The sequence below is a fragment of the Lissotriton vulgaris genome, chromosome 8 (assembly GCF_964263255.1).
Source record: "Lissotriton vulgaris chromosome 8, aLisVul1.2, whole genome shotgun sequence".
NCBI lineage: Eukaryota > Metazoa > Chordata > Amphibia > Caudata > Salamandridae > Lissotriton > Lissotriton vulgaris.
This window is the reverse complement of record NC_141696.1, coordinates 154950720-154972405: the sequence shown is the minus strand read 5'-3', so window position 1 is coordinate 154972405 and position 21686 is coordinate 154950720. Positions and strand designations below refer to the sequence as shown.

Here is a 21686-nt window from a genome sequence, read left to right as displayed (position 1 = left end):
GTTGGTATGCAGAAATTCACGCCTCAGCCAGTGAGGGTGAGTCCAAGGCCAGGGGCTAGAGAGCAAAAGACTGCATGTGCTCAGACGTTCCCTGCTAGGGACAATTGATCTGAAACAAGGTCTGCTCTCTTGTATCCAGCAAGGATCTAGAAATCCTGCATGAATCTGCAAGGCACAATGACAGCATACATTTGCATAATATGCCCCACCTTCTGCCTTCCTACTTCCTGTGCAGTAGTTGTTTGTGTAGAGAGAGAGGTCGCATGCAAAGTAATTTTGTGAGTAGGATACAGGACCCTAAATAGCTGGTGAGAGGTATGAGGTATTCTAAAAGCATAAAAATTGTACACCTGTGAAATGAAATGCTTTCACATGTGATCTTCTGTGTTTATTGTCCTGTGCATAAAGTTGCACCTTGTGTTTGAAGGTTTAAATTATTTCAGGCTTGCATGGAGGCAGAAATTTCTGAGTGACTTTTATACATTTCTTATGACTCTGCACTGTCAGGATGGCCGAGTGGTCTAAGGCGCTGTGTTTAGGCCGCAGTCTCCTCTGGAGGCGTGGGTTCGAATCCCACTTCTGACATGACTTTTGGAGATGTAATCTCCTTTTTCAGGTTAACATCTGATGGAAGTTGCATCTGTTGGTCTTCACCTGGGATATGATTCCGTCCTCATCTAGTCAAGAGAGCTGGGGTTTCTCATATATTTCGGTTGTATAAAGTCTTGCTGACAAAGTGCAGTCCTTACTATATGAGCATAGGACCCATGTAAGAGCTCATCTGGAAGAGTCATGCTCTTGTATGCCCTGGCCAGACAGGCCATGCAAATATGGAAGAATGCCTAGCATCTGGTAGACAGTTGGACTCCAGCACACTTACGGCAATTTCCTCAGGGCTGTGATCAGGGGCTGCTTAGATTTGCGTATTCCACCCTATTTGTGACATTGAAATTCCTTGTTGAATTTGCTTTAGCTAGCCAAGAGGTGGCTGTTGACTCAATTTCAAAGCAGCTTTGGGCCGTTCAAGTGGCTGGTTAATATCACTTTCTCTTTGTACGCCTAAAAGGCATAAAGAGTTCTTCATAGGTACTGCTCTCTATGGATTGTTCAAAGATCTGTTGGAAGTACTTATAATAGGATAAATAAATTGAGGGCATGCTTTTTCGGGACCCCACTTGCATGGCTGTCTGGCCTGTGGAAGGTTCTATAAATGCAAGTCAGGATGGCCGAGTGGTCTAAGGCGCTGTGTTTAGGCCGCAGTCTCCTCTGGAGGCGTGGGTTCAAATCTCACTTCTGACATGACTTTTTGAGATATAATCTCCTTTTTCAGGTTAACATCTGATGGAAGTTGCATCTGTTGGTCTTCACCTGGGATGTGATTCCGTCCTCATCTAGTCAAGAGAGCTGGGGTTTCTCATATATTTCGGTTGTATAAATTCTTGCTGACAAAGTGCAGTCCTTACTATATGAGCATAGGACCCATGTAAGAGCTCATCTGGAAGAGTCATGCTCTTGTATGCCCTGGCCAGACAGGCCATGCAAATATGGAAGAATGCCTAGCATCTGGTAGACAGTTGGACTCCAGCACACTTACGGCAATTTCCTCAGGGCTGTGATCAGGGGCTGCTTAGATTTGCGTATTCCACCCTATGTTGTGACATTGAAATTCCTTGTTGAATTTGCTTTAGCTAGCCAAGAGGTGGCTGTTGACTCAATTTTCCAAGCAGCTTTGGGCCTTTCAAGTGGCTGGTTAATAGCACTTTCTCTTTGTACGCCTTAAAGGTCTAAAGAGTTCTTCATAGGTACTGCTCTCTATGGATTGTTCAAAGATCTGTTGGAAGTACTTATAATAGGATAAATAAATTGAGGGCATGCCTTTTCGGTACCCCACTTGCATGGCTGTCTGGCCTGTGGAAGGTTCCACAAATGCAAGTCAGGATGGCCGAGTGGTCTAAGGCACTGCGTTCAGGTCGCAGTCTCTTCTGGAGGCGTGGGTTCAAATCCCACTTCTGACAATTGTGTGTTTACTCCACTTTTTTCTTGGGAGAGAAAAAATCAGATCATTTCCCTCACATGGGCTTATATGGTTGTCTACTTGGAAAAGTGCAGTGAGTTTTTTTCTTGCTCTAGCCACTCATGACCTAAGATGTGTGCTTTTTTTGGTTCACAATATCTTTTCCTCTCTGTAGATGATCAAGCAACGTGTGGTCAGGATGGCCGAGTGGTCTAAGGCGCTGCGTTAAGTCCGCAGTCTCTCCTGGAGGCGTGGGTTCGAATCCCACTTCTGACAAACCTTTAAGTCCATTTTGTCTCTGAGTTCTTTTAGAATCTCAGCTAAAAATTGGCAGTGCATATAATATCTGAATAAGTAACAAACTTCAGTTTCAACTGCAAATTAATTTGCCCAATTCTGTCTTCAAGCTCGTATAATATTCTTCTAGCACTCGTGGTGTTTTATGTGTTTTTTGGGGGGTGCTTAAAAAGTCCCTTTTATTAATGAAATGGGTTACATTCAGACTTGTGATATTTTTGGTTTCCAATAAGTAGATTGTTAATTTTATGTAACCTCATTTTCTAATGCTCCATTCAAGAGATGATTCCACTATGAAATGCAGAGCAAGGGGAAAGAGCACAAGTGATAGAGCGAGTGAGTGAGAAGGGGTGTTGAGGAAGGAGAGAATGAAACAAAGACAGAGTGAGTGAACGGCAGGTAGGCCTAGAAGAGGAGACTAGAAGTGAAGGCGACATACTTTTCCCTGCTTTTGACCTCCCACCCATCCCAAACCGACCACAAACGTACCATCTATGCAACGTTGGTATGCAGAAATTCACGCCTCAGCCAGTGAGGGTAAGTCCCAGGCCAGGGGCTAGAGAGCAAAAGACTGCATGTGCTCAGACGTTCCCTGCTAGGGACAGTTGATCTGAAACAAGGTCTGCTCTCTTGTATCCAGCAAGGATCTAGAAATCCTGCATGAATCTGCAAGGCACAATGACAGCATACATTTGCAAATTATGCCCCACCTTCTGCCTTCCTACTTCCTGTGCAGTAGTTGTTTGTGTAGAGAGAGAGGTCGCATGCAAGGTAATTTTGTGAGTAGGATACAGGACCCTAAATAGCTGGTGAGAGGTATGAGGTATTCTAAAAGCATAAATATTGTACACCTGTGAAATGAAATGCTTTCACATGTGATCTTCTGTGTTTATTGTCCTGTGCATAAAGTTGCACCTTGTGTTTGAAGGTTTAAATTATTTCAGGCTTGCATGGAGGCAGAAATTTCTGAGTGACTTTTATACATTTCTTAAGACTCTGCACTGTCAGGATGGCCGAGTGGTCTAAGGCACTGTGTTTAGGCCGCAGTCTCCTCTGGAGGCGTGGGTTCGAATCCCACTTCTGACATGACTTTTGGAGATGTAATCTCCTTTTTCAGGTTAACATCTGATGGAAGTTGCATCTGTTGGTCTTCACCTGGGATGTGATTCCGTCCTCATCTAGTCAAGAGAGCTGGGGTTTCTCATATATTTCGGTTGTATAGAGTCTTGCTGACAAAGTGCAGTCCTTACTATATGAGCATAGGACCCATGTAAGAGCTCATCTGGAAGAGTCATGCTCTTGTATGCCCTGGCCAGACAGGCAATGCAAATATGGAAGAATGCCTAGCATCTGGTAGACAGTTGGACTCCAGCACACTTACGGCAATTTCCTCAGGGCTGTGATCAGGGGCTGCTTAGATTTGCGTATTCCACCCTATGTTGTGACATTGAAATTCCTTGTTGAATTTGCTTTAGCTAGCCAAGAGGTGGCTGTTGACTCAATTTCAAAGCAGCTTTGGGCCGTTCAAGTGGCTGGTTAATAGCACTTTCTCTTTGTACGCCTTAAAGGTCTAAAGAGTTCTTCATAGGTACTGCTCTCTATGGATTGTTCAAAGATCTGTTGGAAGTACTTATAATAGGATAAATAAATTGAGGGCATGCCTTTTCGGTACTCCACTTGCATGGCTGTCTGGCCTGTGGAAGGTTCCACAAATGCAAGTCAGGATGGCCGAGTGGTCTAAGGCGCTGCGTTCAGGTCGCAGTCTCTTCTGGAGGCGTGGGTTCAAATCCCACTTCTGACAATTGTGTGTTTACTCTACTTTTTTCTTGAGAGAGAAAAAATCAGATCATTTCCTTCACATGGGCTTATATGGTTGTCTACTTGGAAAAGTGCAGTGAGTTTTTTTCTTGCTCTAGCCACTCATGACCTAAGATGTGTGCTTTTTTTGGTTCACAATATCTTTCCCTCTCTGTAGATGATCAAGCAACATGTGGTCAGGATGGCCGAGTGGTCTAAGGCGCTGCGTTAAGGCCGCAGTCTCTCCTGGAGACGTGGGTTCGAATCCCACTTCTGACAAAACTTTAAGTCCATTTTGTCTCTGAGTTCTTTTAGAGTCTCAGCTAAAAATTGGCAGTGCATATAATATCTGAATAAGTAACAAACTTCAGTTTCAACTGCAAATTAATTTGCCCAATTCTGTCTTCAAGCTCGTATAATATTCTTCTAGCACTCGTGCTGTTTTATGTGTTTTTTGGGGGGTGCTTAAAAAGTCCCTTTTATTAATGAAATGGGTTACATTCAGTCTTGTGATATTTTTGGTTTCCAATAAGTAGATTGTTAATTTTATGTAACCTCATTTTTTAATGCTCCATTCAAGAGATGTTTCCACTATGAAATGCAGAGCAAGGGGAAAGAGCACAAGTGATAGAGCGAGTGAGCGAGAAGGGGTGTTGAGGATGGAGAGAATGAAACAAAGACAGAGTGAGTGAACGGCAGGTAGGCCTAGAAGAGGAGACTAGAAGTGAAGGCGACATACTTTTCCCTGCTTTTGACCTCCCACCCATCCCAAACCGACCACAAACGTACCATCTGTGCAACGTTGGTATGCAGAAATTCACGCCTCAGCCAGTGAGGGTGAGTCCAAGGCCAGGGGCTAGAGAGCAAAAGACTGCATGTGCTCAGACGTTCCCTGCTAGGGACAGTTGATCTGAAACAAGGTCTGCTCTCTTGTATCCAGCAAGGATCTAGAAATCCTGCATGAATCTGCAAGGCACAATGACAGCATACATTTGCATAATATGCCCCACCTTCTGCCTTCCTACTTCCTGTGCAGTAGTTGTTTGTGTAGAGAGAGAGGTCGCAGGCAAGGTAATTTTGTGAGTAGGATACAGGACCCTAAATAGCTGGTGAGAGGTATGAGGTATTCTAAAAGCATAAAAATTGTACACCTGTGAAATGAAATGCTTTCACATGTGATCTTCTGTGTTTATTGTCCTGTGCATAAAGTTGCACCTTGTGTTTGAAGGTTTAAATTATTTCAGGCTTGCATGGAGGCAGAAATTTCTGAGTGACTTTTATACATTTCTTAAGACTCTTCACTGTCAGGATTGCCGAGTGGTCTAAGGTGCTGTGTTTAGGCCGCAGTCTCCTCTGGAGGCGTGGGTTCAAATCTCACTTCTGACATGACTTTTTGAGATATAATCTCCTTTTTCAGGTTAACATCTGATGGAAGTTGCATCTGTTGGTCTTCACCTGGGATGTGATTCCGTCCTCATCTAGTCAAGAGAGCTGGGGTTTCTCATATATTTCGGTTGTATAAATTCTTGCTGACAAAGTGCAGTCCTTACTATATGAGCATAGGACCCATGTAAGAGCTCATCTGGAAGAGTCATGCTCTTGTATGCCCTGGCCAGACAGGCCATGCAAATATGGAAGAATGCCTAGCATCTGGTAGACAGTTGGACTCCAGCACACTTACGGCAATTTCCTCAGGGCTGTGATCAGGGGCTGCTTAGATTTGCGTATTCCACCCTATGTTGTGACATTGAAATTCCTTGTTGAATTTGCTTTAGCTAGCCAAGAGGTGGCTGTTGACTCAATTTCAAAGCAGCTTTGTTCCGTTCAAGTGGCTGGTTAATAGCACTTTCTCTTTGTACGCCTTAAAGGTCTAAAGAGTTCTTCATAGGTACTGCTCTCTATGGATTGTTCAAAGATCTGTTGGAAGTACTTATAATAGGATAAATAAATTGAGGGCATGCCTTTTCGGTACCCCACTTGCATGGCTGTCTGGCCTGTGGAAGGTTCCACAAATGCAAGTCAGGATGGCCGAGTGGTCTAAGGCGCTGCGTTCAGGTCGCAGTCTCTTCTGGAGGCGTGGGTTCAAATCCCACTTCTGACAATTGTGTGTTTACTCTACTTTTTTCTTGGGAGAGAAAAAATCAGATCATTTCCCTCACATGGGCTTATATGGTTGTCTACTTGGAAAAGTGCAGTGAGTTTTTTTCTTGCTCTAGCCACTCATGACCTAAGATGTGTGCTTTTTTTGGTTCACAATATCTTTCCCTCTCTGTAGATGATCAAGCAACGTGTGGTCAGGATGGCGGAGTGGTCTAAGGCGCTGCGTTAAGTCCGCAGTCTCTCCTGGAGGCGTGGGTTCGAATCCCACTTCTGACAAACCTTTAAGTCCATTTTGTCTCTGAGTTCTTTTAGAATCTCAGCTAAAAATTGGCAGTGCATATAATATCTGAATAAGTAACAACTTCAGTTTCAACTGCAAATTAATTTGCCCAATTCTGTCTTCAAGCTCGTATAATATTCTTCTAGCACTCGTGGTGTTTTATGTGTTTTTTGGGGGGTGCTTAAAAAGTCCCTTTTATTAATGAAATGGGTTACATTCAGTCTTGTGATATTTTTGGTTTCCAATAAGTAGATTTTTAATTTTATGTAACCTCATTTTCTAATGCTCCATTCAAGAGATGTTTCCACTATGAAATGCAGAGCAAGGGGAAAGAGCACAAGTGATAGAGCGAGTGAGTGAGAAGGGGTGTTGAGGAAGGAGAGAATGAAACAAAGACAGAGTGAGTGAATGGCAGGTAGGCCTAGAAGAGGAGACTAGAAGTGAAGGCGACATACTTTTCCATGCTTTTGACCTCCCACCCATCCCAAACCGACCACAAACGTACCATCTATGCAACGTTGGTATGCAGAAATTCACGCCTCAGCCAGTGAGGGTAAGTCCCAGGCCAGGGGCTAGAGAGCAAAAGACTGCATGTGCTCAGACGTTCCCTGCTAGGGACAGTTGATCTGAAACAAGGTCTGCTCTCTTGTATCCAGCAAGGATCTAGAAATCCTGCATGAATCTGCAAGGCACAATGACAGCATACATTTGCATAATATGCCCCACCTTCTGCCTTCCTACTTCCTGTGCAGTAGTTGTTTGTGTAGAGAGAGAGGTCGCAGGCAAGGTAATTTTGTGAGTATAATACAGGACCCTAAATAGCTGGTGAGAGGTATGAGGTATTCTAAAAGCATAAAAATTGTACACCTGTGAAATGAAATGCTTTCACATGTGATCTTCTGTGTTTATTGACCTGTGCATAAAGTTGCACCTTGTGTTTGAAGGTTTAAATTATTTCAGGCTTGCATGGAGGCAGAAATTTCTGAGTGACTTTTATACATTTCTTAAGACTCTGCACTGTCAGGATGGCCGAGTGGTCTAAGGCGATGTGTTTAGGCCGCAGTCTCCTCTGGAGGCGCGGGTTCAAATCCAACTTCTGATGTGACTTTTGGAGATGTAATCTCCTTTTTCAGGTTAACATCTGATGGAAGTTGCATCTGTTGGTCTTCACCTGGGATGTGATTCCGTCCTCATCTAGTCAAGAGAGCTGGGGTTTCTCATATATTTCGGTTGTATAAAGTCTTGCTGACAAAGTGCAGTCCTTACTATATGAGCATAGGACCCATGTAAGAGCTCATCTGGAAGAGTCATGCTCTTGTATGCCCTGGCCAGACAGGCCATGCAAATATGGAAGAATGCCTAGCATCTGGTAGACAGTTGGACTCCAGCACACTTACGGCAATTTCCTCAGGGCTGTGATCAGGGGCTGCTTAGATTTGCGTATTCCACCCTATGTTGTGACATTGAAATTCCTTGTTGAATTTGCTTTAGCTAGCCAAGAGGTGGCTGTTGACTCAATTTCAAAGCAGCTTTGGGCCGTTCAAGTGGCTGGTTAATAGCACTTTCTCTTTGTACGCCTTAAAGGCATGAAGAGTTCTTCATAGGTACTGCTCTCTATGGATTGTTCAAAGATCTGTTGGAAGTACTTATAATAGGATAAATAAATTGAGGGCATGCTTTTTCGGTACCCCACTTGCATGGCTGTCTGGCCTGTGGAAGGTTCTATAAATGCAAGTCAGGAAGGCCGAGTGGTCTAAGGCGCTGCGTTCAGGTCGCAGTCTCTTCTGGAGGCGTGGGTTCAAATCCCACTTCTGACACGACTTTTGGAGATGTAATCTCCTTTTTCAGGTTAACATCTGATGGAAGTTGCATCTGTTGGTCTTCACCTGGGATGTGATTCCGTCCTCATCTAGTCAAGAGAGCTGGGGTTTCTCATATATTTCGGTTGTATAAAGTCTTGCTGACAAAGTGCAGTCCTTACTATATGAGCATAGGACCCATGTAAGAGCTCATCTGGAAGAGTCATGCTCTTGTATGCCCTGGCCAAACAGGCCATGCAAATATGGAAGAATGCCTAGCATCTGGTAGACAGTTGGACTCCAGCACACTTACGGCAATTTCCTCAGGGCTGTGATCAGGGGCTGCTTAGATTTGCGTATTCCACCCTATGTTGTGACATTGAAATTCCTTGTTGAATTTGCTTTAGCTAGCCAAGAGGTGGCTGTTGACTCAATTTCAAAGCAGCTTTGGGCCGTTCAAGTGGCTGGTTAATAGCACTTTCTCTTTGTACGCCTTAAAGGCATGAAGAGTTCTTCATAGGTACTGCTCTCTATGGATTGTTCAAAGATCTGTTGGAAGTACTTATAATAGGATAAATAAATTGAGGGCATGCTTTTTCGGTACCCCACTTGCATGGCTGTCTGGCCTGTGGAAGGTTCTATAAATGCAAGTCAGGATGGCCGAGTGGTCTAAGGCGCTGCGTTCAGGTCGCAGTCTCTTCTGGAGGCGTGGGTTCAAATCCCACTTCTGACAATTGTGTGTTTACTCTACTTTTTTCTTGGGAGAGAAAAAATCAGATCATTTCCCTCACATGGGCTTATATGGTTGTCTACTTGGAAAAGTGCAGTGAGTTTTTTTCTTGCTCTAGCCCTCATGACCTAAGATGTGTGCTTTTCTTGGTTCACAATATCTTTTCCTCTCTGTAGATGATCAAGCAACATGTGGTCAGGATGGCCGAGTGGTCTAAGGCGCTGCGTTAGGGCCGCAGTCTCTCCTGGAGGCCTGGGTTCGAATCCCACTTCTGACAAAACTTTAAGTCCATTTTGTCACTGAGTTCTTTTAGAATCTCAGCTAAAAATTGGCAGTGCATAAAATATCTGAATAAGTAACACACTTCAGTTTCAACTGCAAATTAATTTGCCCAATTCTGTCTTCAAGCTCGTGTAATATTCTTCTAGCACTCGTGGTGTTTTATGTGTTTTTTGGGGGGTGCTTAAAAAGTCCCTTTTATTAATGAAATGGGTTACATTCAGTCTTTTGATATTTTTGGTTTCCAATAAGTAGATTGTTAATTTTATGTAACCTCATTTTCTAATGCTCCATTCAAGAGATGTTTCCACTATGAAATGCAGAGCAAGGGGAAAGAGCACAAGTGATAGAGCGAGTGAGTGAGAAGGGGTGTTGAGGATGGAGAGAATGAAACAAAGACAGAGTGAGTGAACGGCAGGTAGGCCTAGAAGAGGAGACTAGAAGTGAAGGCGACATACTTTTCCCTGCTTTTGACCTCCCACCCATCCCAAACCGACCACAAACGTACCATCTGTGCAACGTTGGTATGCAGAAATTCACGCCTCAGCCAGTGAGGGTGAGTCCCAGGCCAGGGGCTAGAGAGCAAAAGACTGCATGTGCTCAGACGTTCCCTGCTAGGGACAGTTGATCTGAAACAAGGTCTGCACTCTTGTATCCAGCAAGGATCTAGAAATCCTGCATGAATCTGCAAGGCACAATGACAGCACACATTTGCATAATATGCCCCACCTTCTGCCTTCCTACTTCCTGTGCAGTAGTTGTTTGTGTAGAGAGAGAGGTCGCAGGCAAGGTAATTTTGTGAGTCGGATACAGGACCCTAAAAAGCTGGTGAGAGGTATGAGGTATTCTAAAAGCATAAAAATTGTACACCTGTGAAATGAAATGCTTTCACATGTGATCTTCTGTGTTTATTGTCCTGTGCATAAAGTTGCACCTTGTGTTTGAAGGTTTAAATTATTTCAGGCTTGCATGGAGGCAGAAATTTCTGAGTGACTTTTATACATTTCTTAAGACTCTGCTCTGTCAGGATGGCCGAGTGGTCTAAGGCGCTGTGTTTAGGCCGCAGTCTCCTCTGGAGGCGTGGGTTCGAATCCCACTTTTGACATGACTTTTGGAGATGTAATCTCCTTTTTCAGGTTAACATCTGATGGAAGTTGCATCTGTTGGTCTTCACCTGGGATGTGATTCCGTCCTCATCTAGTCAAGAGAGCTGGGGTTTCTCATATATTTCGGTTGTATAAAGTCTTGCTGACAAAGTGCAGTCCTTACTATATGAGCATAGGACCCATGTAAGAGCTCATCTGGAAGAGTCATGCTCTTGTATGCCCTGGCCAGACAGGCAATGCAAATATGGAAGAATGCCTAGCATCTGGTAGACAGTTGGACTCCAGCACACTTACGGCAATTTCCTCAGGGCTGTGATCAGGGGCTGCTTAGATTTGCGTATTCCACCCTATGTTGTGACATTGAAATTCCTTGTTGAATTTGCTTTAGCTAGCCAAGAGGTGGCTGTTGACTCAATTTCAAAGCAGCTTTGGGCCGTTCAAGTGGCTGGTTAATAGCACTTTCTCTTTGTACGCCTTAAAGGTCTAAAGAGTTCTTCATAGGTACTGCTCTCTATGGATTGTTCAAAGATCTGTTGGAAGTACTTATAATAGGATAAATAAATTGAGGGCATGCCTTTTCGGTACCCCACTTGCATGGCTGTCTGGCCTGTGGAAGGTTCCACAAACGCAAGTCAGGATGGCCGAGTGGTCTAAGGCACTGCGTTCAGGTCGCAGTCTCTTCTGGAGGCGTGGGTTCAAATCCCACTTCTGACAATTGTGTGTTTACTCTACTTTTTTCTTGAGAGAGAAAAAAATAGATCATTTCCCTCACATGGGCTTATATGGTTGTCTACTTGGAAAAGTGTAGTGAGTTTTTTTCTTGCTCTAGCCACTCATGACCTAAGATGTGTGCTTTTCTTGGTTCACAATATCTTTCCCTCTCTGTAGATGATCAAGCAACATGTGGTCAGGATGACCGAGTGGTCTAAGGCGCTGCGTTAAGGCCGCAGTCTCTCCTGGAGGCGTGGGTTCGAATCCCACTTCTGACAAAACTTTAAGTCCATTTTGTCTCTGAGTTCTTTTAGAATCTCAGCTAAAAATTGGCAGTGCATAAAATATCTGAATAAGTAACAAACTTCAGTTTCAACTGCAAATTAATTTGCCCAATTCTGTCTTCAAGCTCGTGTAATATTCTTCTAGCACTCGTGGTGTTTTATGTGTTTTTTTGGGGGTGCTTAAAAAGTCCCTTTTATTAATGAAATGGGTTACATTCAGTCTTGTGATATTTTTGGTTTCCAATAAGTAGATTGTTAATTTTATGTAACCTCATTTTCTAATGCTCCATTCAAGAGATGTTTCCACTATGCAATGCAGAGCAAGGGGAAAGAGCACAAGTGATAGAGCGAGTGAGTGAGAAGGGGTGTTGAGGAAGGAGAGAATGAAACAAAGACAGAGTGAGTGAACGGCAGGTAGGCCTAGAAGAGGAGACTAGAAGTGAAGGCGACATACTTTTCCCTGGTTTTGACCTCCCACCCATCCCAAACCGACCACAAACGTACCATCTATGCAACGTTGGTATGCAGAAATTCACGCCTCAGCCAGTGAGGGTGAGTCCCAGGCCAGGGGCTAGAGAGCAAAAGACTGCATGTGCTCAGACGTTCCCTGCTAGGGACAGTTGATCTGAAACAAGGTCTGCTCTCTTGTATCCAGCAAGGATCTAGAAATCCTGCATGAATCTGCAAGGCACAATGACAGCATACATTTGCATAATATGCCCCACCTTCTGCCTTCCTACTTCCTGTGCAGTAGTTGCTTGTGTAGAGAGAGAGGTCGCAGGCAAGGTAATTTTGTGAGTAGGATACAGGACCCTAAAAAGCTGGTGAGAGGTATGAGGTATTCTAAAAGCATAAAAATTGTACACCTGTGAAATGAAATGCTTTCACATGTGATCTTCTGTGTTTATTGTCCTGTGCATAAAGTTGCACCTTGTGTTTGAAGGTTTAAATTATTTCAGGCTTGCATGGAGGCAGAAATTTCTGAGTGACTTTTATACATTTCTTAAGACTCTGCACTGTCAGGATGGCCGAGTGGTCTAAGGCGCTGTGTTTAGGCCGCAGACTCTTCTGGAGGCGCGGGTTCAAATCCAACTTCTGACGTGACTTTTGGAGATGTAATCTCCTTTTTCAGGTTAACATCTGATGGAAGTTGCATCTGTTGGTCTTCACCTGGGATGTGATTCCGTCCTCATCTAGTCAAGAGAGCTGGGGTTTCTCATATATTTCGGTTGTATAAAGTCTTGCTGACAAAGTGCAGTCCTTACTATATGAGCATAGGACCCATGTAAGAGCTCATCTGGAAGAGTCATGCTCTTGTATGCCCTGGCCAGACAGGCCATGCAAATATGGAAGAATGCCTAGCATCTGGTAGACAGTTGGACTCCAGCACACTTACGGCAATTTCCTCAGGGCTGTGATCAGGGGCTGCTTAGATTTGCGTATTCCACCCTATGTTGTGACATTGAAATTCCTTGTTGAATTTGCTTTAGCTAGCCAAGAGGTGGCTGTTGACTCAATTTCAAAGCAGCTTTGGGCCTTTCAAGTGGCTGGTTAATAGCACTTTCTCTTTGTACGCCTTAAAGGTCTTAAGAGTTCTTCATAGGTACTGCTCTCTATGGATTGTTCAAAGATCTGTTGGAAGTACTTATAATAGGATAAATAAATTGAGGGCATGCCTTTTCGGTACCCCACTTGCATGGCTGTCTGGCCTGTGGAAGGTTCCACAAAGGCAAGTCAGGATGGCCGAGTGGTCTAAGGCGCTGCGTTCAGGTCGCAGTCTCTTCTGGAGGCGTGGGTTCAAATCCCACTTCTGACATGACTTTTGGAGATGTAATCTCCTTTTTCAGGTTAACATCTGATGGAAGTTGCATCTGTTGGTCTTCACCTGGGATGTGATTCCGTCCTCATCTAGTCAAGAGAGCTGGGGTTTCTCATATATTTCGGTTGTATAAAGTCTTGCTGACAAAGTGCAGTCCTTACTATATGAGCATAGGACCCATGTAAGAGCTCATCTGGAAGAGTCATGCTCTTGTATGCCCTGGCCAGACAGGCCATGCAAATATGGAAGAATGCCTAGCATCTGGTAGACAGTTGGACTCCAGCACACTTACGGCAATTTCCTCAGGGCTGTGATCAGGGGCTGCTTAGATTTGCGTATTCCACCCTATGTTGTGACATTGAAATTCCTTGTTGAATTTGCTTTAGCTAGCCAAGAGGTGGCTGTTGACTCAATTTCAAAGCAGCTTTGGGCCGTTCAAGTGGCTGGTTAATAGCACTTTCTCTTTGTACGCCTTAAAGGCATAAAGAGTTCTTCATAGGTACTGCTCTCTATGGATTGTTCAAAGATCTGTTGGAAGTACTTATAATAGGATAAATAAATTGAGGGCATGCTTTTTCGGTACCCCACTTGCATGGCTGTCTGGCCTGTGGAAGGTTCTATAAATGCAAGTCAGGATGGCCGAGTGGTCTAAGGTGCTGCGTTCAGGTCGCAGTCTCTTCTGGAGGCGTGGGTTCAAATCCCACTTCTGACAATTGTGTGTTTACTCTACTTTTTTCTTGGGAGAGAAAAAATCAGATCATTTCCCTCACATGGGCTTATATGGTTGTCTACTTGGAAAAGTGCAGTGAGTTTTTTTCTTGCTCTAGCCCTCATGACCTAAGATGTGTGCTTTTCTTGGTTCACAATATCTTTCCCTCTCTGTAGATGATCAAGCAACATGTGGTAAGGATGGCCGAGTGGTCTAAGGCGCTGCGTTAAGGCCGCAGTCTCTCCTGGAGGGGTGGGTTCGAATCCCACTTCTGACAAAACTTTAAGTCCATTTTGTCTCTGAGTTCTTTTAGAATCTCAGCTAAAAATTGGCAGTGCATAAAATATCTGAATAAGTAACAAACTTCAGTTCCAACTGCAAATTAATTTGCCCAATTCTGTCTTCAAGCTCGTGTAATATTCTTCTAGCACTCGTGGTGTTTTATGTGTTTTTTGGGGGGTGCTTAAAAAGTCCCTTTTATTAATGAAATGGGTTACATTCAGTCTTGTGATATTTTTGGTTTCCAATAAGTAGATTGTTAATTTTATGTAACCTCATTTTCTAATGCTCCATTCAAGAGATGTTTCCACTATGAAATGCAGAGCAAGGGGAAAGAGCACAAGTGATAGAGCGAGTGAGTGAGAAGGGGTGTTGAGGATGGAGAGAATGAAACAAAGACAGAGTGAGTGAACGGCAGGTAGGCCTAGAAGAGGAGACTAGAAGTGAAGGCGACATACTTTTCCCTGCTTTTGACCTCCCACCCATCCCAAACCGACCACAAACGTACCATCTGTGCAACGTTGGTATGCAGAAATTCACGCCTCAGCCAGTGAGGGTGAGTCCCAGGCCAGGGGCTAGAGAGCAAAAGACTGCATGTGCTCAGACGTTCCCTGCTAGGGACAGTTGATCTGAAACAAGGTCTGCACTCTTGTATCCAGCAAGGATCTAGAAATCCTGCATGAATCTGCAAGGCACAATAACAGCACACATTTGCATAATATGCCCCACCTTCTGCCTTCCTACTTCCTGTGCAGTAGTTGTTTGTGTAGAGAGAGAGGTCGCAGGCAAGGTAATTTTGTGAGTCGGATACAGGACCCTAAAAAGCTGGTGAGAGGTATGAGGTATTCTAAAAGCATAAAAATTGTACACCTGTGAAATGAAATGCTTTCACATGTGATCTTCTGTGTTTATTGTCCTGTGCATAAAGTTGCACCTTGTGTTTGAAGGTTTAAATTATTTCAGGCTTGCATGGAGGCAGAAATTTCTGAGTGACTTTTATACATTTCTTAAGACTCTGCTCTGTCAGGATGGCCGAGTGGTCTAAGGCGCTGTGTTTAGGCCGCAGTTTCCTCTGGAGGCGTGGGTTCGAATCCCACTTCTGACATGACTTTTGGAGATGTAATCTCCTTTTTCAGGTTAACATCTGATGGAAGTTGCATCTGTTGGTCTTCACCTGGGATGTGATTCCGTCCTCATCTAGTCAAGAGAGCTGGGGTTTCTCATATATTTCGGTTGTATAAAGTCTTGCTGACAAAGTGCAGTCCTTACTATATGAGCATAGGACCCATGTAAGAGCTCATCTGGAAGAGTCATGCTCTTGTATGCCCTGGCCAGACAGGCCATGCAAATATGGAAGAATGCCTAGCATCTGGTAGACAGTTGGACTCCAGCACACTTACGGCAATTTCCTCAGGGCTGTGATCAGGGGCTGCTTAGATTTGCGTATTCCACCCTATGTTGTGACATTGAAATTCCTTGTTGAATTTGCTTTAGCTAGCCAAGAGGTGGCTGTTGACTCAATTTCAAAGCAGCTTTGGGCCGTTCAAGTGGCTGGTTAATAGCACTTTCTCTTTGTACGCCTTAAAGGCATAAAGAGTTCTTCATAGGTACTGCTCTCTATGGATTGTTCAAAGATCTGTTGGAAGTACTTATAATAGGATAAATAAATTGAGGGCATGCTTTTTCGGTACCCCACTTGCATGGCTGTCTGGCCTGTGGAAGGTTCTATAAATGCAAGTCAGGATGGCCGAGTGGTCTAAGGCGCTGCGTTCAGGTCGCAGTCTCTTCTGGAGGTGTGGGTTCAAATCCCACTTCTGACAATTGTGTGTCTCTACTTTTTTCTTGGGAGAGGAAAAAATCAGATCATTTCCCTCACATGGGCTTATATGGTTGTCTACTTGGAAAAGTGCAGTGAGTTTTTTTCTTGCTCTAGCCACTCATGACCTAGGATGTGTGCTTTTTTTGGTTCACAATATCTTTCCCTCTCTGTAGATGATCAAGCAACGTGTGGTCAGGATGGCCGAGTGGTCTAAGGCGCTGCGTTAAGTCCGCAGTCTCTCCTGGAGGCGTGGGTTCGAATCCCACTTCTGACAAACCTTTAAGTCCATTTTGTCTCTGAGTTCTTTTAGAATCTCAGCTAAAAATTGGCAGTGCATATAATATCTGAATAAGTAACAAACTTCAGTTTCAACTGCAAATTAATTTGCCCAATTCTGTCTTCAAGCTCGTATAATATTCTTCTAGCACTCGTGGTGTTTTATGTGTTTTTTGGGGGGTGCTTAAAAAGTCCCTTTTATTAATGAAATGGGTTACATTCAGACTTGTGATATTTTTGGTTTCCAATAAGTAGATTGTTAATTTTATGTAACCTCATTTTCTAATGCTCCATTCAAGAGATGTTTCCACTATGAAATGCAGAGCAAGGGGAAAGAGCACAAGTGATAGAGCGAGTGAGTGAGAAGGGGTGTTGAGGAAGGAGAGAATGAAACAAAGACAGAGTGAGTGAATGGCAGGTAGGCCTAGAAGAGGAGACTAGAAGTGAAGGCGACATACTTTTCCCTGCTTTTGACCTCCCACCCATCCCAAACCGACCACATACGTACCATCTATGCAACGTTGGTATGCAGAAATTCACGCCTCAGCCAGTGAGGGTAAGTCCCAGGCCAGGGGCTAGAGAGCAAAAGACTGCATGTGCTCAGACGTTCCCTGCTAGGGACAGTTGATCTGAAACAAGGTCTGCTCTCTTGTATCCAGCAAGGATCTAGAAATCCTGCATGAATCTGCAAGGCACAATGACAGCATACATTTGCATAATATGCCCCACCTTCTGCCTTCCTACTTCCTGTGCAGTAGTTGTTTGTGTAGAGAGAGAGGTCGCATGCAAGGTAATTTTGTGAGTAGGATACAGGACCCTAAATAGCTGGTGAGAGGTATGAGGTATTCTAAAAGCATAAAAATTGTACACCTGTGAAATGAAATGCTTTCACATGTGATCTTCTGTGTTTATTGTCCTGTGCATAAAGTTGCACCTTGTGTTTGAAGGTTTAAATTATTTCAGGCTTGCATGGAGGCAGAAATTTCTGAGTGACTTTTATACATTTCTTAAGACTCTGCACTGTCAGGATGGCCGAGTGGTCTAAGGCGCTGTGTTTAGGCCGCAGTCTCCTCTTGAGGCGTGGGTTCGAATCCCACTTCTGACAAGACTTTTGGAGATGTAATCTCCTTTTTCAGGTTAACATCTGATGGAAGTTGCATCTGTTGGTCTTCACCTGGGATGTGATTCCGTCCTCATCTAGTCAAGAGAGCTGGGGTTTCTCATATATTTCGGTTGTATAAAGTCTTGCTGACAAAGTGCAGTCCTTACTATATGAGCATAGGACCCATGTAAGAGCTCATCTGGAAGAGTCATGCTCTTGTATGCCCTGGCCAGACAGGCAATGCAAATATGGAAGAATGCCTAGCATCTGGTAGACAGTTGGACTCCAGCACACTTACGGCAATTTCCTCAGGGCTGTGATCAGGGGCTGCTTAGATTTGCGTATTCCACCCTATGTTGTGACATTGAAATTCCTTGTTGAATTTGCTTTAGCTAGCCAAGAGGTGGCTGTTTACTCAATTTCAAAGCAGCTTTGGGCCGTTCAAGTGGCTGGTTAATAGCACTTTCTCTTTGTACGCCTTAAAGGTCTAAAGAGTTCTTCATAGGTACTGCTCTCTATGGATTGTTCAAAGATCTGTTGGAAGTACTTATAATAGGATAAATAAATTGAGGGCATGCCTTTTCGGTACCCCACTTGCATGGCTGTCTGGCCTGTGGAATGTTCCACAAATGCAAGTCAGGATGGCCGAGTGGTCTAAGGCGCTGCGTTCAGGTCGCAGTCTCTTCTGGAGGCGTGGGTTCAAATCCCACTTCTGACAATTGTGTGTTTACTCTACTTTTTTCTTGAGAGAGAAAAAAATAGATCATTTCCCTCACATGGGCTTATATGGTTGTCTACTTGGAAAAGTGCAGTGAGTTTTTTTCTTGCTCTAGCCACTCATGACCTAAGATGTGTGCTTTTCTTGGTTCACAATATCTTTCCCTCTCTGTAGATGATCAAACAACATGTGGTCAGGATGACCGAGTGGTCTAAGGCGCTGCGTTAAGGCCGCAGTCTCACCTGGAGGCGTGGGTTCGAATCCCACTTCTGACAAAACTTTAAGTCCATTTTGTCTCTGAGTTCTTTTAGAAGCTCAGCTAAAAATTGGCAGTGCATAAAATATCTGAATAAGTAACAAACTTCAGTTTCAACTGCAAATTAATTTGCCCAATTCTGTCTTCAAGCTCGTGTAATATTCTTCTAGCACTCGTGGTGTTTTATGTGTTTTTTGGGGGGTGCTTAAAAAGTCCCTTTTATTAATGAAATGGGTTACATTCAGTCTTGTGATATTTTTGGTTTCCAATAAGTAGATTGTTAATTTTATGTAACCTCATTTTCTAATGCTCCATTCAAGAGATGTTTCCACTATGCAATGCAGAGCAAGGGGAAAGAGCACAAGTGATAGAGCGAGTGAGTGAGAAGGGGTGTTGAGGAAGGAGAGAATGAAACAAAGACAGAGTGAGTGAACGGCAGGTAGGCCTAGAAGAGGAGACTAGAAGTGAAGGCGACATACTTTTCCCTGGTTTTGACCTCCCACCCATCCCAAACCGACCACAAACGTACCATCTATGCAACGTTGGTATGCAGAAATTCACGCCTCAGCCAGTGAGGGTGAGTCCCAGGCCAGGGGCTAGAGAGCAAAAGACTGCATGTGCTCAGACGTTCCCTGCTAGGGACAGTTGATCTGAAACAAGGTCTGCTCTCTTGTATCCAGCAAGGATCTAGAAATCCTGCATGAATCTGCAAGGCACAATGACAGCATACATTTGCATAATATGCCCCACCTTCTGCCTTCCTACTTCCTGTGCAGTAGTTGCTTGTGTAGAGAGAGAGGTCGCAGGCAAGGTAATTTTGTGAGTAGGATACAGGACCCTAAAAAGCTGGTGAGAGGTATGAGGTATTCTAAAAGCATAAAAATTGTACACCTGTGAAATGAAATGCTTTCACATGTGATCTTCTGTGTTTATTGTCCTGTGCATAAAGTTGCACCTTGTGTTTGAAGGTTTAAATTATTTCAGGCTTGCATGGAGGCAGAAATTTCTGAGTGACTTTTATACATTTCTTAAGACTCTGCACTGTCAGGATGGCCGAGTGGTCTAAGGCGCTGTGTTTAGGCCGCAGTCTCCTCTGGAGGCGCGGGTTCAAATCCAACTTCTGACGTGACTTTTGGAGATGTAATCTTCTTTTTCAGGTTAACATCTGATGGAAGTTGCATCTGTTGGTCTTCACCTGGGATGTGATTCCGTCCTCATCTAGTCAAGAGAGCTGGGGTTTCTCATATATTTCGGTTGTATAAAGTCTTGCTGACAAAGTGCAGTCCTTACTATATGAGCATAGGACCCATGTAAGAGCTCATCTGGAAGAGTCATGCTCTTGTATGCCCTGGCCAGACAGGCCATGCAAATATGGAAGAATGCCTAGCATCTGGTAGACAGTTGGACTCCAGCACACTTACGGCAATTTCCTCAGGGCTGTGATCAGGGGCTGCTTAGATTTGCGTATTCCACCCTATGTTGTGACATTGAAATTCCTTGTTGAATTTGCTTTAGCTAGCCAAGAGGTGGCTGTTGACTCAATTTCAAAGCAGCTTTGGGCCTTTCAAGTGGCTGGTTAATAGCACTTTCTCTTTGTACGCCTTAAAGGTCTTAAGAGTTCTTCATAGGTACTGCTCTCTATGGATTGTTCAAAGATCTGTTGGAAGTACTTATAATAGGATAAATAAATTGAGGGCATGCCTTTTCGGTACCCCACTTGCATGGCTGTCTGGCCTGTGGAAGGTTCCACAAATGCAAGTCAGGATGGCCGAGTGGTCTAAGGCGCTGCGTTCAGGTCGCAGTCTCTTGTGGAGGCGTGGGTTCAAATCCCACTTCTGACATGACTTTTGGAGATGTAATCTCCTTTTTCAGGTTAACATCTGATGGAAGTTGCATCTGTTGGTCTTCACCTGGGATGTGATTCCGTCCTCATCTAGTCAAGAGAGCTGGGGTTTCTCATATATTTCGGTTGTATAAAGTCTTGCTGAAAAAGTGCAGTCCTTACTATATGAGCATAGGACCCATGTAAGAGCTCATCTGGAAGAGTCATGCTCTTGTATGCCCTGGCCAGACAGGCCATGCAAATATGGAAGAATGCCTAGCATCTGGTAGACAGTTGGACTCCAGCACACTTACGGCAATTTCCTCAGGGCTGTGATCAGGGGCTGCTTAGATTTGCGTATTCCACCCTATGTTGTGACATTGAAATTCCTTGTTGAATTTGCTTTAGCTAGCCAAGAGGTGGCTGTTGACTCAATTTCAAAGCAGCTTTGGGCCGTTCAAGTGGCTGGTTAATAGCACTTTCTCTTTGTACGCCTTAAAGGCATAAAGAGTTCTTCATAGGTACTGCTCTCTATGGATTGTTCAAAGATCTGTTGGAAGTACTTATAATAGGATAAATAAATTGAGGGCATGCTTTTTCGGTACCCCACTTGCATGGCTGTCTGGCCTGTGGAAGGTTCTATAAATGGAAGTCAGGATGGCCGAGTGGTCTAAGGCGCTGCGTTCAGGTCGCAGTCTCTTCTGGAGGCGTGGGTTCAAATCCCACTTCTGACAATTGTGTGTTTACTCTACTTTTTTCTTGGGAGAGAAAAAATCAGATCATTTCCCTCACATGGGCTTATATGGTTGTCTACTTGGAAAAGTGCAGTGAGTTTTTTTCTTGCTCTAGCCACTCATGACCTAAGATGTGTGCTTTTTTTGGTTCACAATATCTTTCCCTCTCTGTAGATGATCAAGCAACGTGTGGTCAGGATGGCCGAGAGGTCTAAGGCGATGCGTTAAGTCCGCAGTCTCTCCTGGAGGCGTGGGTTCAAATCCCACTTCTGACAAACCTTTAAGTCCATTTTGTCTCTGAGTTCTTTTAGAATCTCAGCTAAAAATTGGCAGTGCATATAATATCTGAATAAGTAACAAACTTCAGTTTCAACTGCAAATTAATTTGCCCAATTCTGTCTTCAAGCTCGTATAATATTCTTCTAGCACTCGTGGTGTTTTATGTGTTTTTTGGGCGGTGCTTAAAAAGTCCCTTTTATTAATGAAATGGGTTACATTCAGACTTGTGATATTTTTGGTTTCCAATAAGTAGATTGTTAATTTTATGTAACCTCATTTTCTAATGCTCCATTCAAGAGATGTTTCCACTATGAAATGCAGAGCAAGGGGAAAGAGCACAAGTGATAGAGCGAGTGAGTGAGAAGGGGTGTTAAGGAAGGAGAGAATGAAACAAAGACAGAGTGAGTGAACGGCAGGTAGGCCTAGAAGAGGAGACTAGAAGTGAAGGCGACATACTTTTCCCTGCTTTTGACCTC

The 21686-nt window shown here is 43.9% G+C and overlaps 20 non-coding genes across 20 annotated transcripts; all 20 read left to right on the top strand.

The window, feature by feature from the left end:
- The first annotated feature begins 502 nt into the window (after window positions 1–502).
- On the top strand, window positions 503–585 carry TRNAL-UAG (transfer RNA leucine (anticodon UAG)). The gene has a single exon. It is a non-coding gene; the product is annotated as a tRNA-Leu (tRNA).
- Window positions 586–1216: 631 nt separating this feature from the next.
- Window positions 1217–1299, top strand: TRNAL-UAG (transfer RNA leucine (anticodon UAG)). Its single transcript has one exon. It is a non-coding gene; the product is annotated as a tRNA-Leu (tRNA).
- A 633-nt stretch (window positions 1300–1932) lies between these two features.
- Window positions 1933–2015, top strand: TRNAL-CAG (transfer RNA leucine (anticodon CAG)). Its single transcript has one exon. It is a non-coding gene; the product is annotated as a tRNA-Leu (tRNA).
- A 192-nt stretch (window positions 2016–2207) lies between these two features.
- Window positions 2208–2290, top strand: TRNAL-AAG (transfer RNA leucine (anticodon AAG)). The gene has a single exon. It is a non-coding gene; the product is annotated as a tRNA-Leu (tRNA).
- A 1024-nt stretch (window positions 2291–3314) lies between these two features.
- Window positions 3315–3397, top strand: TRNAL-UAG (transfer RNA leucine (anticodon UAG)). Its single transcript has one exon. It is a non-coding gene; the product is annotated as a tRNA-Leu (tRNA).
- A 632-nt stretch (window positions 3398–4029) lies between these two features.
- On the top strand, window positions 4030–4112 carry TRNAL-CAG (transfer RNA leucine (anticodon CAG)). The gene has a single exon. It is a non-coding gene; the product is annotated as a tRNA-Leu (tRNA).
- A 192-nt stretch (window positions 4113–4304) lies between these two features.
- On the top strand, window positions 4305–4387 carry TRNAL-AAG (transfer RNA leucine (anticodon AAG)). The gene has a single exon. It is a non-coding gene; the product is annotated as a tRNA-Leu (tRNA).
- Window positions 4388–6126: 1739 nt separating this feature from the next.
- On the top strand, window positions 6127–6209 carry TRNAL-CAG (transfer RNA leucine (anticodon CAG)). The gene has a single exon. It is a non-coding gene; the product is annotated as a tRNA-Leu (tRNA).
- A 2728-nt stretch (window positions 6210–8937) lies between these two features.
- TRNAL-CAG (transfer RNA leucine (anticodon CAG)) lies at window positions 8938–9020 on the top strand. The gene has a single exon. It is a non-coding gene; the product is annotated as a tRNA-Leu (tRNA).
- A 191-nt stretch (window positions 9021–9211) lies between these two features.
- Window positions 9212–9294, top strand: TRNAP-AGG (transfer RNA proline (anticodon AGG)). Its single transcript has one exon. It is a non-coding gene; the product is annotated as a tRNA-Pro (tRNA).
- Window positions 9295–10318: 1024 nt separating this feature from the next.
- TRNAL-UAG (transfer RNA leucine (anticodon UAG)) lies at window positions 10319–10401 on the top strand. The gene has a single exon. It is a non-coding gene; the product is annotated as a tRNA-Leu (tRNA).
- A 632-nt stretch (window positions 10402–11033) lies between these two features.
- On the top strand, window positions 11034–11116 carry TRNAL-CAG (transfer RNA leucine (anticodon CAG)). The gene has a single exon. It is a non-coding gene; the product is annotated as a tRNA-Leu (tRNA).
- Window positions 11117–13130: 2014 nt separating this feature from the next.
- On the top strand, window positions 13131–13213 carry TRNAL-CAG (transfer RNA leucine (anticodon CAG)). Its single transcript has one exon. It is a non-coding gene; the product is annotated as a tRNA-Leu (tRNA).
- Window positions 13214–13845: 632 nt separating this feature from the next.
- On the top strand, window positions 13846–13928 carry TRNAL-CAG (transfer RNA leucine (anticodon CAG)). The gene has a single exon. It is a non-coding gene; the product is annotated as a tRNA-Leu (tRNA).
- Window positions 13929–15226: 1298 nt separating this feature from the next.
- Window positions 15227–15309, top strand: TRNAL-UAG (transfer RNA leucine (anticodon UAG)). Its single transcript has one exon. It is a non-coding gene; the product is annotated as a tRNA-Leu (tRNA).
- A 632-nt stretch (window positions 15310–15941) lies between these two features.
- TRNAL-CAG (transfer RNA leucine (anticodon CAG)) lies at window positions 15942–16024 on the top strand. Its single transcript has one exon. It is a non-coding gene; the product is annotated as a tRNA-Leu (tRNA).
- A 190-nt stretch (window positions 16025–16214) lies between these two features.
- Window positions 16215–16297, top strand: TRNAL-AAG (transfer RNA leucine (anticodon AAG)). The gene has a single exon. It is a non-coding gene; the product is annotated as a tRNA-Leu (tRNA).
- Window positions 16298–18036: 1739 nt separating this feature from the next.
- Window positions 18037–18119, top strand: TRNAL-CAG (transfer RNA leucine (anticodon CAG)). The gene has a single exon. It is a non-coding gene; the product is annotated as a tRNA-Leu (tRNA).
- Window positions 18120–20133: 2014 nt separating this feature from the next.
- Window positions 20134–20216, top strand: TRNAL-CAG (transfer RNA leucine (anticodon CAG)). Its single transcript has one exon. It is a non-coding gene; the product is annotated as a tRNA-Leu (tRNA).
- Window positions 20217–20848: 632 nt separating this feature from the next.
- Window positions 20849–20931, top strand: TRNAL-CAG (transfer RNA leucine (anticodon CAG)). The gene has a single exon. It is a non-coding gene; the product is annotated as a tRNA-Leu (tRNA).
- The last annotated feature ends 755 nt before the right edge of the window (window positions 20932–21686 follow it).